The sequence below is a fragment of the Dasypus novemcinctus genome, chromosome 12 (genome assembly GCF_030445035.2).
Source record: "Dasypus novemcinctus isolate mDasNov1 chromosome 12, mDasNov1.1.hap2, whole genome shotgun sequence".
Lineage (NCBI taxonomy): Eukaryota > Metazoa > Chordata > Mammalia > Cingulata > Dasypodidae > Dasypus > Dasypus novemcinctus.
Window position 1 is genome coordinate 87,600,408 of NC_080684.1, and position 17,620 is coordinate 87,618,027.

Genomic DNA, 17,620 nt, shown 5'->3' on the forward strand with positions numbered 1-17,620 from the left:
AGCAGAAATGCCAGCTTCCATGCTTCAAGGTGCTCCTCACAGGATCAGGATGTGGTTTGACTTCACCTAAAATCTCACCTCTACTTGGATTCTTCTTCCCTGTCTCTCACTCTCTCATGGATTTCTGTTTAAGAAATCACTCACGCTTTCATTTCAGAGTCTAATTCTGAGAAAATCTTCCCATTATGTCATATGCAAAATATTTAAAAATTTACAAGTTGAGATTAAAATTAAGGAATAAAATTTCTAACATTTTCTCTTTGGATTCTAACATCTTTGAGACATTGATTGGCAAGGGATTATATTTTATGCCACACGATTCACGGTCATTAAAAGAACTGTCCCTTTGGCGGACTTGGCCCAGTGGTTAGGGCAGTCCACCTACCACATGGGAGGTCCCCGGTTCAAACCCTGGGCCTCCTTGACCCGTGTGGAGCTGGCCCATGCGCAGTGCTGATGCGTGCAAGGAGTGCCCTGCCACACAGGGGTGTCCCCGCGTAGGGGAGCCCCACGCACAAGGAGTATGCCCTGTAAGGAGAGCCGCCCAGTGCGAAAGAAAGTGCAGCCTGCCCAGGAATGGTGCTGCACACACGGAGAACTGACACAACAAGATGATGCAACAAAAAGAAACACAGATTCCCGTGCCACTGACAACAACAGAACGGGACAAAGAAGACGCAGCAAATAGACACAGAGAACAGACAACTGGGGTCGGGGGTGGGGGCGAGAGAAATAAATAAATAAATAAATCTTAAAAAAAAAAAAGAACTGTCCCTTATCATCTCCTCTTCCTACTTCACAGATGAAGAAGTATAGTCGCATAAAAGTTAAGTGACTTAAGCCAGGATCACAGTATTGATAGATGGCACAGTCCCCGGTCTGACTCCCAACTCAGGTTTATTGATTTTTATTTTCCTCTCTACCTCCCTAAGTTCAAAGAATCTCCATCATCTGCAGAATAAATCTCAAGCTTCTTAGCATGCACTTTAGGTCTACCATAGTCTTCTCTCTTTCTCACTCTTTCACTCTCTAGCTATTTTGGCCATTTATTTATTTTAAATTACAGTTTGTGTTCATTGCAAATCAATTCCATAATGTGAGAAATTCTATGAAAGAAGTAATAACCAACAGAATAGAGACATAAGCAAAAAAAAAAAAAAGTCATTCACACACAATTACTTTTGTTACTGAGACTATTATGGTAAATTGAATTATGTACCCCAGAGGGAAAACATGTTCTTATTATTAATCCATTCCTGTGGGTGTGACTACATTGTATATAGGACCTTTTGAAGATGTTATTTTTAGTTAAAGTGTGGCCAGCAGAATCAGATCAGGCTTTAATCCAGAATTCTGGAGTCCTTCATAAGCAGAATGGAATTCAGACATATAGAGAGAAAGCTAAGGAAAAAGCCCAGAAGCTAGAAGTCAATGGAAACCAGAGGAAAAAGGAGGGACATCTCCTCATGCATTCCCATGTGACTGAAAAGCCAAGGTCCCGAGGATCATGGCAGGCAGCCCCAGAGCATCTCAGTCTTAAGGAAGAAGCATCATCTTGCTGGTACCTCAATTGGGGCTTCCCTCAAAACTGTGAGCTAATAAAATCCTATTGCTTAAAACTACCCATTTTGTGGTATTATGAACACAGTTAGGAAACTCAGATTTTGTTATTGAAAGTGGGGTGCTGCTCTTACAAATACTTAAACATTTGGAAACAGCTTTGGAATTGGGTAATGTGGAGAGGCTGGGAAGATTGTGAAGTGCTTGATAGAAAAAGCCTAGATTGCTTTGAGGAAACTATGAGTAGAAATGTGAACATTAAAGGTACTGCCAGTGAGCTTTTGGAAAAAACAATGAGATTGTTATTGGAAACTGGAAGAAAGGTGATCCTTATAAAGTGACAGAAAACCAAGTTAAGTTGTATTCTGATGTTGGATGGAAAGCAAAACTTGCAAGGGATGAACTTGTATATTTAGCTGAGGAGAATTCCAAGCTAAGTATGGAAGGCACAGCCTGGTCCTTCCTTACAATTTTTAGTAAAATGAGAAAGGAAAGAGATAAAGTGAGGATTGAATCCTTATGCGCAAAGAAACCAAAAACTGATGGCTTAGAAAATTCTCAGCCTCTCCAGATAGTGTACTCTGAGATGAAGGAAAGAAGTAGCTCTATCAGGGACCTCCTTGAGCTTTCTGGAAGTGAGTCCCCAGAGGATAATGCTCCTTGTGAGAGTTCAGCTGAACAATTCTTTGTTAAAGAGGATGTGGCTGAACATGGATCCATTTCAGTGGAGGTCAGTGTTGGAAATGCAGTTATCCAGAAAGGATTGGTGGAAAGTCCATCTATCGGTGGATACATGGTTTGGACTCCCCTGAATTGTATGCAAAGTCAATACTTTTTTTGTGAAATTTCTAAGAGCAGAACTAATGCAAGCTGGGACTGAAAGCTACAGAGAAGGGACAAACTGATGGAAGAATAACTTCAAGGACAGAACCATGGAAAGAGAGATCTGGACCAAATAGAGGTCCTTGGGCCAGGAAAGCAGACCCACTTGTAAGTGTGGAAATGGAAAGTCCAACCTTTACTTTGAGGGGCAGGCCTTTTGCCCTGATGTTCAGGGAGAATAATCAATGCTCAGAGATGGTGGGCCTGTGCCCCAGGATTCATGGAGAGACTGACTGGCATCCAAATGCTTTGGAGATGATGGGTTTTGTCCCCTGGCATTCATGGAGCATTTAGCCACCCTTTAGATGCTCAGAAAGAGTAGGCCTACACCTGAGTGTTCAGGTAGAGAATGGTCACTGCGCAAGTGCTTGGAAGCAGATAGGGCTGCAGCTGCTGCAGGCACAGACAAAGCATTTATCTGGAGATGGTTCTCAGATCTTGAAATCTAACGGCGTTTGTCCTGCTGTGTTTTGGACTTGCCTGGAAACTGTGACCCCTTTTTTCCTTCCAGTTTTTCCCTTTTAATGGGAATGTTTATCCTATGCCTTTCTGATTATTATATATTGGAAGCAAATAACTTGTTTGCTGGATTTCACAGGTCCATCAGATGATGGGAATTTTGCCCCAGGGCAGATCATGCCCATAACTGATTTTGATGAGACTTTGTACTTAGCATCGTCAATGAAATGACTTAAGGTTTTTGAGATGTGGTGATGGAATGAATGTATTTTGCGTATGGGAAGAACATGTTTTTTTAGGGGTACATAGGGTAGACTGTGGTAACTATCATGAACATATTGGATTCTGGAACATCAAAGCATCAGTATGTGACCATGGAAACCAAAGAATTTCTGGAATGTATATTCCTAAAAAGACTTCTGCCTACTAAAGTTTCATGTCCCAAATGTAGCCATCTTGATTCAACAGGTACACAAAGCATCTACAGAATATAAAAGTTTCATAAATTTAATGAAGACGAGCTTCCAATTTTTCTTCCCTAAATTCCCAATTTTCCTTACTTTTGACTATTGCATGTGTTTACCTCTTAATTTTTAAAATATACCTTCAAAACATATTTTAAATTGTAAGATTATTCAACATAAGCAGAAATTAATATAAATATTTTAATATTATCAAGATCATATGCTTCATTTATTAACTTTTTATTTTGAACCAATTTTAGATATACAGAAAAGTTACAAAAATGGTATAGTGTTCCTGTATATCTTTCACCCCATTTCTCCTGATGTTAGCATCTTGCATAACCATAGCACAATGATCAAGAATAGGAAATTAACATTGGTACAATATTGTTAACTAAAATACAGACCTTGTTCAAATTTCACCAATTTTTCCACTAATATTTCTTTTCTAGGACCATATCCAGGATCTTACATTGCCTTTAGCTGTTATTTCTCTTTAATCTCTTCCAGTCTGCAACAGTTTCTCAGTTTTTGCTTGTCTTTCATGACCTTAATACTTTTAAAATATCAAGTTATTTTGATCAGTTATTTTATAGACTGTGTAATCAGTATGAGTTTGTCCAATGTTTTCTCCTGACTGGAGGAAGATTATGCATTTTTGGGAAGAAAGGCACAATAATAATGTGTTTTTCCCAGTTCACCATATCAAGAGTTAATGATGTTGATATAGCTCATGGTGAGATTTACCTTGATCACTTGGTTAATCTTGGTGGATTTTTCCACTGTAAAAATACTATTATTCCTTTGAGTTGACAAAATCATGATGAGATAATTTGCCTAAAAGTAGGTCTTATAATTTATAATCTTTGGCATCAGATTAAGTATAGCAGCTAAATGTCTCTGACAGTCCTGTTGAATTCAAATGCATGAAGGGAAATGACAACCTTTGGACTTTATGTACATGCAAGGAAGGTAGACTAAATATACTTGAATTTGGGATAGATTTCAATCCCTAGTAGACACAGAACATATTGATTACTACAGAAAAGTTCAAATATAACATCAAAAGCTAAGCCCCTAATTCAACAGTTCAGTTCCCAAGAAAACAGTGAAAGCCTAATGTAACATTTTACATAATGCATGTTGACATTTAGTACTGCTAAAACAATACAGAGAGCATTTACAGTAATATCTGGAAGTATTTTCACTATACATATAAATAGGAACATAAACACTTTTTATATTACCTGATCATTTTAATGGCCATATAGGTTTAATGAATCCAAAGTAAGAGCACACTCTCCATTCTATGCCCCATCTTTTTAATTTTTTTCTAAATCAATGGGGAAAACTATTCTCTTTATATCCAAGTAGAGTTTTAGGTGTTCATCCTTCCTAAGTCACATTTAATGAATTTACATATTTATTTAATTGTGGGTGGTGCATTTCTCTTTAGTCTTGAAAATGAACATCCTGCAGATTTAATATTGACATTCTTTCTCTAGTCAAATCCTTTGGATGCTCTTTAATCACATTTGGGATTCTCAGTATATTCTATCAATTTTGCCTGCACAAAACAACGAACAAGTTTGGTAAATACCTTTTCCTTGCCCCACTGGACTTCTAGCAAAGCCATTTCAATTGCATTTTGAAGAATGGGTGGGGAAGAACAGATGAATCTTGACCCAATTCTCCTAATAGGATCAGTGAACAGTGAGGAAACTGGCTCTGTCTGCAAGGCACTCCACTTGACTTGGTCATGGTGATGCTCTGTGAATTGTGACTTAAGAGAAAGTAGTAGGACCAGGGGAAGAGTGCTTAGGGATATGGTCACATTCTCTAAAAAATCCATGGGGGTTAGTGCAGTGCCAGACACCCCTGACCCTGCCCAGGCCCACTCCTTTGGTGCAGAGCACATCCCACTCTGCTCAGTGTGCTGGAAGCTGCAGGTCTCACAACAATCTTACATTTATTTAAATTTACTTCCTTGGATTATTTTCCAAAACTGTCCCATGTGTTTAATATTGCTGACATACTGGACCACTGGACTTGCTTTGGTATCTTGCTGTGCCTTGCCTTTGTTCCTACAGCTCTGTCTTCCAGAATATCCTTCCCCCAATCCACATATCAAACCCTCCATGTGTGTTATGAGCCTTCTCAGACTCCTTCTTCCTCTAAACCTTAATAGCACTTACTTATCAGTTATGAATTGTCCTTTTTCCATTGCATGATATTTATTTGTGAAAACATCTATTCTTTCTCCATTTGTATTATGAAAGACCTGGAAGTCTGTAACTTAATCTTGGTCATCTTTGTGCCTTCAACCCCCCTTAGGAAGGACTCAATATATAAATGCTGAAAGAATATGTGAATTTCCATGTTCAAATGCAGAAATGTCCATGGTTATGACTCTGCTAATTAAAAACCATTTTGAAAGAATCTGTCTGCCTGAACGTTATAAAATGTTCTGGGTTAGAGCAAACTAATTATAGGATATGAATAGACTTCCATAAATACTACTGACATTTTTACACTAATTGTTGTGTAATTCAAAACCCAGATGTTCCAGAGTTGTTGTACTAAAACAACTTGAATCAATTTGGCAGCTCAGTTCACACCCATGGCAGGCTTTGTGACAAGTCAGATCACATTTCCCATTTAACTGGATTTGTTCCCATTATCTTCAATATGATAACTTGACCTTGCTAAAGATAGAGACGCCAAGAGAGGTTCAACAGTGAAGGTCAAGTAAACAATAAGCTACTGATCATTTTAGAAGTTTTGTTCCAATTTGAACTTTTCCTATCTCATCTCCTTGTTATTTTAGAAGGAGTTGTCATGGAAATATTAATGATTAAGATGGTCTTTCAGATAAAATAATGTTCATGACAATTTTCCCCCAAAGATGGACAGGTGCATCTTATACTCTTATCAAGGTAGTATGGGTCTGGGTACAGACTGGAACCACACCTCCAGATCTGTATTCTAATATTGCTTACTAGCCATAGGCTCTTGTGCAAATTATATGACACTATTTGCAATCAAATGCAATACTATTTCACTAGCATCCACCATGGGTCCCCACTCTTGAGATTATGCTGAGTTAAACACAGGCATGCCTGTGTTTTCCAAGAGTTTTGTTTTTCTTTATTCTTTGAGCAAAGGCATTTGATTTAAATATTTTAAATCACTTTTCAGAATCATAATCATCCATTATGTACTTTGTGAGTCTAGTATAGATTCTAAGTCCACATTTGGTTTTAACCTTTCATGTCAAAATGTTATTTTAATACTGGGATTCTAAGTGTACATTGAGATGAAAAATTACTGGGCCAGATTTTGCCAAATGAGTACTCTTTTAGAATAACTGGCCCTTGTTCCCCCAATGGCTTGAAAAATTAAACACAACTCTAAAGCATTTAGCATGAACTTTGTGAGTTGTTGATTTGTCCCATGGGATCTGCTCTATTTTATCACCTGGAAGTGTCTTCCTTAATAATGGCTGAAATGTAGGTTTGCCTAAGGATGGTATCTGTGATTATCTCAGTTCACTAAACTGCAAACCTGATTATTCTCTCAATTAAAACAGCAGTGGCTGATGATGTCTCAGCAAGACACATGGAACTGCAACAGGGTCTTGAATGACCAAGATTTCATTTCTTTCTCAGAATATTTTATACGATTCAGTAATCAGTAAAATTGGTTCTTCTACAATGAGTCTCCTCTGTCATTAGTGAGAATTAGCAAAGTTCTATTGCCTTAAAAAAAAAAAAGTAAAGTGGTCTATTACTGTGAATGAACCTGCTTTTTTTGTGAAGACTTCTTTTAATTTTAAGGAGGGCTTTCATGCTTTTGTGTTGTGAATGAAATCACCATTTCATGAGGCTTATTCTTGTCTAGAAAGGAAAAAAAAATCAATCTTTCATTAAATCTGTGAGACCAAAAATCATGCTTACAAAAAGGATGAGAGCCCTGGCAGATCCAGCAGTGTTTCACAGGGAAAGTGTCCAAAGAAGCATTGCATCCTTGCATAATGCCCACACTTGGCAAGAGGTGCATTAATATTCCTCGGAAGAAAGCATGATACGTATTTTAAAAGTTTTAAACAGGCACACTGATGTCAACATTCTTTCAATACCTTTTTAGCATGTGGATTCAGATATGTGTGAGGCTAAATCATGTAAACTCTGAAATGTAACCAAGGCAGCTTAGCCTGAGAGAAATAACAAAGGCTACAGGGACGTTATTACAAAATTCCCTCAGTGATAAAGTTAGCTGTGGCTTCCTCAGTGGGCTTGAACTCCAAGTGTCAAGTCCTCTGCAATTCTGCATGTGTGCAGGGAGGAAGAGGAGGCAGGGGTGTCTTAGTTTGCCAGCTGCTATGACAATTACCACGCAATGGGTTGGCTTATTATTGGTTCACAGTTTTGAGGCTAGAAAAAGTTCAAAATCAAGATACCGGCAAGGCCTGCTTTCTCCTGGAGTGGAGCGTTCTGGTGCTAGCTGCGGACAAGTCTTGTGGGGTCTTGGCTTGCATATCTGCCTCCTGTTACAGGGCGATTCCTCTTCCTTCTGGTGTCTGTGACTTCCAGCTTTTCTTTGTAAGGCCTCCATTAATATGGACTAAGGCTTAACCTGCTTTTGTCGGCACACCTTAATTAAAAATAACCATTCTAAGAGGTCCTATTTACAGTGCTGCTCCTCACAGGAATTTGGGTTAAGATTAAAGACATGTATTTGTTGGGTACCTAATTCGACCTATCAGTTACACCAAACCAAACCAAGATGACAGATAAGGTTGGTATGGCAACAAAAACCCAGGTGCTGGAGTCAGTCAAATCCCAGTTTTGCCATTTACCTACTGGGTTACCTTGGACAGGCTCACTAACTAAACCTTAGTTCTTCAAAACGGGCATAACAATACCAAAGTCTCAGAATGGCTGGGACGATTCTTGATAATGTACGTGTTTAGCTCAGAGTAGGGGTATCAGTTAGCTATTACTGCAAAAACATCCAACCAAATCCTGTGGCTTAAAATAAAACATTAGTTAGTTCATGATTCTGAGATTTGATAATTCAAACTGGGATCAGTGGGTAGCTCTGGTCTTGGCCAGATTCCCCCATGTATCTTCAGTCAGCTGGTCATCCAGGCTGCTCTGCTTCTGTGGCTGTCTAGGTGTTTTTGGCTCTCCTCCACGTGGTTTAATCAGCTCCATGAGTTAGTCCAAACTTGTCATTTGAAGGAGGTGGAGCACTAAGAGAAAGCAGAAGTGTGCAAGGCCTCTTCAGGATTGGGCTCATAACTGCTTCTGCCATATTTTATCGGTAAAAACAAGTCACAAAGCAAGCCCAGATCCAAAGTATGAGGAAGTAGAGTCCTCCCCTTGAAGGCAAGATCTACAAAGGCACACCGCAAAGGGTGGGGACCTGGGGAGGCCATTAATTGTGGTCATCTGTGCAATCAATATACCACAGGAGGCTTGAGATGGATCTTTGCTATAGCTATAGAGGGGAAGGGACAAATTGACTTGCTCACTCTAAAGCAGGAAGTGGCAAATACAGCCTGTGGGCTAAATCTGGCTCAGTGCCTATTTTTTTAAATAAAATTTTATTGTAACACAGCCACACCCATTAGTTTGCATATTACCTAGGGCTGCTTTTGTACTACAACAGCAAAGTTGAGTCCCTGCAATACAGATAATATGGCCTGCAAAGCCTAAAATATTTACTTTCAGGCTCTTTCTGGAAAAGTTTGCCAAGCCCTTTGTACCAGCAACTTTGGTATCACCTAATTACTTGTTGAAAATACAGAATCTCGTATCTACTGTGTCAGAGTCTATACTTTAACCGATGCCCCAGGTGAGGCACATTAAAGCTTGAGCAGTGCTGGACTAGCAAGAAGAGCTAGACTGTTTGGGCATAAATCTGGGGAGTGAAAGGGTCTCTGCAATAATTTTTTAAAATATAGGCTCCAGTTGGAAGTCTCAGCACCTGATGTTTATTAGGGAGTCAGGCAGGCTGCTGAGCTGGTTCTAAGAGCATGGTCTGTCTTTGTTAAGAGTTAGAGAGCATACTTTGATCCAGGGATACATAAGGGGATGCAGGCCCATAAGCACAGACGGTTGAGAACTAGGCAAGATATGGAGGCCCAGAGAAATCGGCTTGTCAGGACTGAGGGACCACGGATGGAAGGACTGGGGAATACCTAGGAACATGGTCTGAATGGAGGCAGTAGAAACCAATTCTGTAAACTGGGTAAGGATGAGGGAAGTGGGCAACTCAGAGCTCACCCCTAGAACTGCAGACTTGGGTTTGGCTGGCAGCTGACAAGGCTCATGGGGCAACACAGATGCCTAGAACAGAGACCTAGAACTGAAACTGGGCCACTGTGTCTGAACCTGGGAGTGCAATGAGCCCCTGCTCTGGCTGTCTCTTTGGTCTTTTATTTTTCCCTTAAGAATAAGTGGGAGAGAGTGAGCACATATGGGGAGGTTTTTATAAGACTACAAATGGGCACTCCACAAAATGGGGCCAAAGTAAAACTTGCCATGTAGATTTCTTGTGTTAATTGGGTTAATCCTTATAAAAGATTTAACAAACTGCGTAAAACTTAGAAAACTCTCAAAAAATGTTACCTGTAATTATCTTACCTCCCCCTTATCCTCTGTTCTATCATCAACTTTGTTATTAAAACAGGAACCAAAAAGTCTTCAGGGTTCCAGGTATCTCTTGCCCTAAGCTACTGTTCTTGCCTCTCTCATACTCTGCTCCATCTCTTGCCTGTCTCTTCTCTCTGCACCTCTCTTAGGATGCCTGTCTCTTTCCCCACACCAGCTTCCTTTGCTTCTACTCCTTGTGTTTTTGGTCTCATGTAACTTTGGTTAAGAGTCACTCCTTTTCCCTTCAGCCACACAGAAAACCAGTCTCTTTATGTTTCTTATCACAAGAGAGCATCTGATTGGCCCTGCTTACCTTTCTGCATTAGGCCATAAGTGGTTAACTAGATGGCCTATGATTGGCTCCTCTTGGAGGAGGTAGCCATCCATCTTTTCCAATCAGCTGTGGCTCGGACAGGGTGGGTGGTTTCTCTTGGAAGGGGATGTGCATGGACAGATATTGGGACTTAGTTTACTCAGAACTCTTCTAATTCATGGGAGTCTGGGTGATGGAGAAGGGGACCCTGAAGCTGCAGGTAGCAAAACCTATTGCTTTATTGTCAGTCTGCTTTATTGTGAGTCTGAACTTCCAGCTGGAGACTGGTTAGGGATTCACCATGGAGGAACTGGGAAAAGAAAGCAGGAGAAGAGGCTGTATTACCAGTAAGTACAACTCTGAAAATTAGACATTCAACTAACAAGGAGTTATGGAATGTCCATCATGTACAAAAGACCCTTACTGAGATATTTCACATTCAGAATTATTGAATACCATCAGCATTTGCTATTTAAGCTATTACTTATTATTTTAAAAGTATCTAGGCACTAAGGTAAGTCCTTAGCATGCATTATCTCATTTAGACCTCACAGCAAATCTATGAGTCAAGTAGGGGAGTCTCTAAGACCAAGCAGTATGAACAGGAGCAAACAAGAAACAACCAGTAAGTCTATACTAGGCACATGGGTTCAACATAAGCTTTAGGTGCAGCTTTTATTATCACTGTTTTGCAAATGAGGAAGCTAAAACACAGAAGGAAAGACAAGGTTGATGATCACATGCCTAGCATGCATGATGCTGGGCATTTGGAGTCAGGCCCTCTGATTCCAGAGTTCTCACATCTTCGCCTTCCAGAGTTACAGCTTGGAATAATGACACTTGTTCTGAAGTGTTGATGCACCAGCCAAGTATAACATTAGTCAGAATATATAGAGACCTAATCCTGGAGTCTTTATTTAATGCCAGGATCATTGTTTCCACGTGCCAGGACAAACAGGCCTGTGCTAATTGATTCCTGCTTTAAGATACACCCCAATTATTACACCTTCCTTGAAACCTTTTTCAATGGTTTCCTCCCAGCCCCATATACAAAATTAGAGTCATGTCTTCCTGGGTACCCAGCAGCATTTCGTACATTCCTCTAACAAAGCACATCTCATATTGAGTTGAAATTATGTGTATATACATTTCCCCAAGAAGACTGCAAACTCTTGGAGGGCAGGGACTATAGCTTTTGACTCTATCTGGGGTACGTAATAGTACATTTGAAACATAGTAGATGTCCTGCACATGTTGCTGAACATAAAAGAATGAATGGATGGCTGGTCTACAAATTACTTATAATAGAAGGCTATGTTCTTATATCTTTCAATCACTGCAAAGAGACAGTCACTCTAAAAATGTAAATAATAACATTTTATTAACACACATATTTGGAGAAAGAGGACAAGTTTATTGACAAAGAAGATTATTTAACCAATTGGTCTCTAAATATACAATGATGTTGTTTTAAAATATCCATGAAAAATATAGCTGTTTGGTATTAAAAATATTTTAGTACATTTGTTTTTTGGAGATCTCTTCCTCCAACCCCTGTCTCCCCCTTCCTCCATCCCATAACAGTATGCAGCCCTAAAATGCCACTTCATTTATTTAGATTCCATTTTAGTGGATTAGTCATTTACCTAATGGAGCTGGTCTCTCTTGTTCAGAAAGCAAACATATTAAAAGTAAATATAACTGAATAGACCGAGTAACCACATTCAGTGGTTGCACCTGCCATTCAGACCACTCTCCATGGACAATTTGAAAAATCTCTGGCCAGCTTCACTGTTTACCTTCCGAAGGTGGAGTAGAAAGAGCACTGGAACATGAGTCAGAATCTAAGTCGCAGCCAGAGCTTTGATCTTAAGAGTGTATGGCCTTTGGCTGGTCTCTTTGCTCTCTGGTTCTCACTTTCCTGGTCTTTTAAAATAAATGGGTTAGGCCAAATTATCACTGAAGGATTTTTCAAGCAATAAAATTCTATATTCATTCATTTAACAAATGTTCACTCAAGAACCACTCTGAATGAGGTATTCTGCAAGGCATTGTGGGAGATACAGACTTGCAGACCACAAGGCTTCTGCCCTCTTGGAGCTTAAGACTAACAGGAGAGCCAACATATGATTAAAGATGAGCCTGAAAACGTGTGCTAATTCCAAATCCATTTAGCATACATGATAAATCCTTTTTAAAGTGTTATTTTGATTAAGCCCTGCAGATTTAGTGCCTATACATTGATTTAGTGAAACTCTTTGCTGAATCCTATGGCATTTGGAAAGCTCTTCCAGGAACAATTTAAAATGAAAACTGCCTGATGGGGATGTTTTCCCACAGTAGGTGCATCCTTTTCTTTCTCTCCATTTTCCTTCTCTTGGTTCACAGAGGTCAACTACTACTTCACATCTTAGACCATGAATCACACAGACTTAAGAACCTCTTGCCTTCCATAAGCCAACTAATTGTTAACCTTCTGCTCCCCAGTTTTCCAAATTCAGCACTGGAGCCCGGCTCTGAGACCCACCTGTGCTGAGATGGGTGAAGATAAGGACATATTAGATCACATTTGTGCTTAAATTTATTTTCTTTCAGATGTGGTATGAAGCATTTCCTCAGACTTCATTTCCATCTTAATTTACAAAACAGAAACTCTTGGATGAGAGTTAAATTGCATTTTCTACACAGATACAACCATGGCAATAATCCTTTTTTTGTAGTAGTAGTTTGCACAGAAGTTCATCAAATAGCCTGTGAAATATTATTTTAATATATTGTCATACTTATGACTGTCTAAGAAAGTTATTTATGACAGTTTCCAAATTTCTTCTTTTTTTTTCTGTTAAAGAAAAACTTAAAAATTCACTGAACACTGAAATTCTAACTTCTGAGAAATCGTTTTATCCCACTAACCATCTGCAGTAAAATAAGCATCAGCTGTGTACTCCAAGATCTTGCAATGCTAACATTTGGAATAGAAATAAATGGCAATCAAGTTGGGCTAGGTGATTAAACATCTTGTTAAAGAAAAGAAAAAACAATATACTATTTGCTACTTTGGAAACAATAGCTTGAAATCCAAATGTGTGCAAAGAATATATTTGTGATGATTCACTTTATAAAAAGACTCATTAAAATTATATTTGATATTAAGTTTTCCCAATATATTGAAATGAAGTTGATTAACATAAATTCTATTTAAATCCAGCATGGGGTCACTTGTCTATTATGGAAATCTATCTCCAGTATTATCATCATGACCATCATTCTTACTTTACCACTTGCTTCTTATAATTATACAATCATAATTAACTTTCTGGGTTTCTACATGAAATTATTTAGTATCTGAAATTTATGAAAAATCTTGCTGTGTAATATATTTGAAATCAAGTGAAGATGAAAAGAAAATTCAAAAAAGACAAGTAGTTGATAAATGTCTTCATGCTGCACATGCCCCAACCTCCACTAAATCATTCACAATATCCTTTTTGTAATCAGTAAAATAATTTCAATTAGATATTCAGAAAATAAGGTCCTGTTTTACTCAGTGCCTTGCCATTTACATTTTTAAAAATCTGCCTGAAAGGCATATTAATATTATAATTACACACTTAACAATTTATCATGCCCTTCTCATAAGTCGAAAATGTTTCCTTTTGTTAGTAAAACTCTATTCACAATAAGCTTAACAATGTACTGGTAATTATTCTTAGCCACTGGATTTAATTTTCTAAAAATGCTTTAGTTTGTCTCCTTTTCCCAGCTGTAAAAGACAAGGTAAAGTAGTTTATGTTTCAGTAGAAAAATAGATGCTACCCATGGCAGGGCCAGAAGAAGAGGAAAGCAAAATAAATGTGTGTTTTATCGAGAAGAAAGAGGTACTTGAGGGCCCTGGCTCTCGACATTGGCCTCACACTAGGATGGCCAGGGGAGCTTTTAAAAATCCTGTTCCACAAGCTACACCCCATTCCAATTAAATCAGAATCTCTAGGGGTGAGGCCCAGGCATCAGTATTTCTAAAACCTCCCAGAATGATTCCAGTATGCATTGAGGTCGAGAATTAGGTTCTAGGGCAGGGATCTCTAACTACCTTCAACGTTTCTGTCATTACCAAAGAAAATATTTAGTCACCTGTCTCTTTCAGATTTGAAAGCCCCTGCCCATACAAGGCAAAGGCCCCAATGCCAGCCTCCTGGGAGCTTGGGTTGATATCAACCTAAAGAAGGCTCCTCCCACGAAGGGCTGATGCCTTACGGAAGACCAAGTCCCTCTGAGGCCATCTGTTCAAGGTGGGTGGATCCATTTGTAGGTTGGCTCATGGATGGCTGCTTACACAAGGGCAGTGTTGGAATTCCCTCCACACACTACAGGAATCTTCCCATACGTTCAGCCTCAGCTGCTACCGACGTTGTCTGTCAATTCTAAGTATACCTCTTCACCTAAGCAATGCCTGGCATACTATGAGAGAAGAAAATAGAGGCCCCAAACCCCTAAATGGTGTCAAGGCAGAATTCTGATCTGCAAAGGTGCTATGGACATGTAAAATTATACTACAAAATAACCATATACATATAAAATATCTCTTCTTTATTATCTTGACTCTTAGACCACAGAACTGCCTTATTTTTACTAGGAAATATTTCACTTTTCACTTTCTTTTCTCACTTCACTCCCTATTCCACTTCCATGACATTAATATTCTCTTCCTTTGTGGCAATGTATCCAGTGTGTCATGGATATACCATCTCTAATTAACACTCCTGCTTACTAACTAACTAACAGAAGTTGATCCAAAATTTCATGAACTTCTCTAAGGATGTTTATTTGAGGTGATTTCAGAAGCAAACATATTATTTCATCTCTTAAAAAACATATTATTGATAAACAGTAAATAGAAGCAAAGAAAATGAAAGGAAAGAGGATATTATTGTATTATCTTATTTTCACTAACCATTAATCAATAACTGTCTAAAATGAATATGATCATTTACAGGGATCCCAGAGGACTGATAATAAGAGCATATTTTAAAAACTCAATCCCCACTCCAATAGTATGAAAAGTATCTAACACTATTATCTCTAGGTAAAACAAATTAAGTGGAAACAGACATTGAAAAACTGATCTGGCAAAGAAAGATGACCCCTAACTTCAGCAGTGCTTATTTACTATAGAACCCTAGGCAAGATTATTAAGCTCTCTTATCTCCAATTTTCTTACCTGTAAAATGGCAATATTTTTTGAGGGACATGATTGCTTAACAGAAGGAGCACATTCTATGGAGCCAAAAAGCTGTGTGATTGAATCCCACTTCTTTTAACAACCAGCTAAACAATGATGGGCAAGCTACTTTTTCTTTCTGGGCATTACATTTTCCATGTGAAGAAGAGTGAAAGTCATCCCTAATGTATAGACTTATTGAGGATTAATGAGATAGCATGAATAACATGCTTAGTTAAATGTCAGGAACACTCTAACCATTTTATAATTGCTTTTTTGCATTATATCTCATAAAAGTGGAAGCTAATGCAGAGATTAGCAACTGTGGTTGAAAAAAATAGTGGTCTCTTGGTTTGTTCACGTTTTAGTTTGTTCTCTAAATGTGTATTGAGCCTTAACGTATAGAAGTCATTGTGGAGAAACTTTTAAAAAATAAACATATACAGCATTACTTTCCCTTCAATCAGTGATAGTTTAGAAGAAGATAAAGAACATATATCCAAGTATCTATTGGACCAAGCAGTATGTTGGCTACTAAGTGCCTATGACCTGCCCAAAACAAGAGCTCTAAGTCACTAGAAGAGAAGGATTTCCAGTTGCAGCAACACAAAAGACTGAAGAGAAGAGCTCACCCTTGAGCTGGAACTTTAAGGAAATGGGCAGGCTGAAATGTGAGTCAAGGGCATCCAGGTGGGACAGATGAAAATTAGTCAATAAGGCAATGAAATTGTTTAGCCGATTTCTTTTAATAGAACCTTACTGGAAATCAAAGGGAATTTTACTGGGGGAAGTTTCACTGGATAAACATTTACCATTCATTAGTTTACCTCTTTAGCAATTAACTCTATTTTCAAAGAGCTGGATTTAAAGGATTTGGAAGAATACCAGAATGTATTCAAATGATCCTATGCCATCTGACTCTGTACCATATGTGATCAAACTTAATTAAACTGATTAAAAAAAATAAAAAGATGTCACTGTTTGCCTACAGTGTAGATATAACCCTTGGAACCTAAACATTCTGAATATTGGAAATGAAGTCATAAAAGTAGTTCAACCATGCAATGATTTAATATTGTTTTAAAGACACAGACCTGGGAAAAAGGGATTATCTGTTCATATGGTCAGAGTAAACAATCCAATTTTGGGTCCAACAGATGGAGGCTTTGAATCTGGGGAAGTGAAAGCAGAGAGGAATGAAAATGCAGAGCTTAAAATGACTATGTTTTAAAAAACCTTCTTCTCTACTCAGTGTGAAATTTGTCTCATTAATATATGGATAAGAAAACATTAAAATACCCTGGGCCTGAAATTTCTCAACCTGGATTATTTATCAGTAGGGATGACTTATTTTTAATATAAATAGTTAATTTTGTAAAAACCAAATTAACTTAGATTATTATATGTTGTTTTTCTCTATTTTCAATCATTTGAAAATTATTTTAGCTACTTTAATATTTTATCTTTATAAAGCTATGTTTTGCAAGAAACTACAAAGTTTATCATCTTTAAAAAAGAACCAACTGAAAAATCAATATTAATAAGAAATTTCAAGTCTATGAATTTTTAACTTGGTCAAATTAAGGCCTTTTCCTTCCTGTAACAAGTACCATTTTCTCCAAAATATTGTTAATTAATAGTCTCATAGTATTAATATTTTCAGTTAATATTTAATCAAAAATGACATAGATAAAATGTGCTAGAAATCTAAGTATTATAGCACAACATAAGCCAGCAAAGTGCTTTGCAGTTTCTTTGACTCATACCTACATATAAAATAGAGCAAAAACAAGCCTTTAATCTGTTCTAGGCACCACAAAATAATTTTATCCTTGGTGAAGAAATCCATCCAATATTTTGCTCATTTTATGTCAAAGAAGTTTTTATATGTCAGTGAACATATTGAGCATATTGTTTATAACGTCATCATTTCTTGTAAAATTAAAATTTTAAAAATTATTCATCTTTCCTTTCAGGGATAAAATTTTAAATGCTGCAAGGTTGAAACAAGAAAGCAGAAGTGCAGCTCTGCCCTTCTAGTTCCCATGAATATTCACAGGTCGGT

General features: G+C 38.0%; 1 pseudogene; it reads left to right on the forward strand.

Annotated features, from left to right (window-relative positions):
• Positions 1-2,146: 2,146 nt before the first annotated feature.
• The window catches only part of LOC111762042 (uncharacterized), a 28,234-nt pseudogene continuing 12,760 nt past the window's right edge, over positions 2,147-17,620 (forward strand).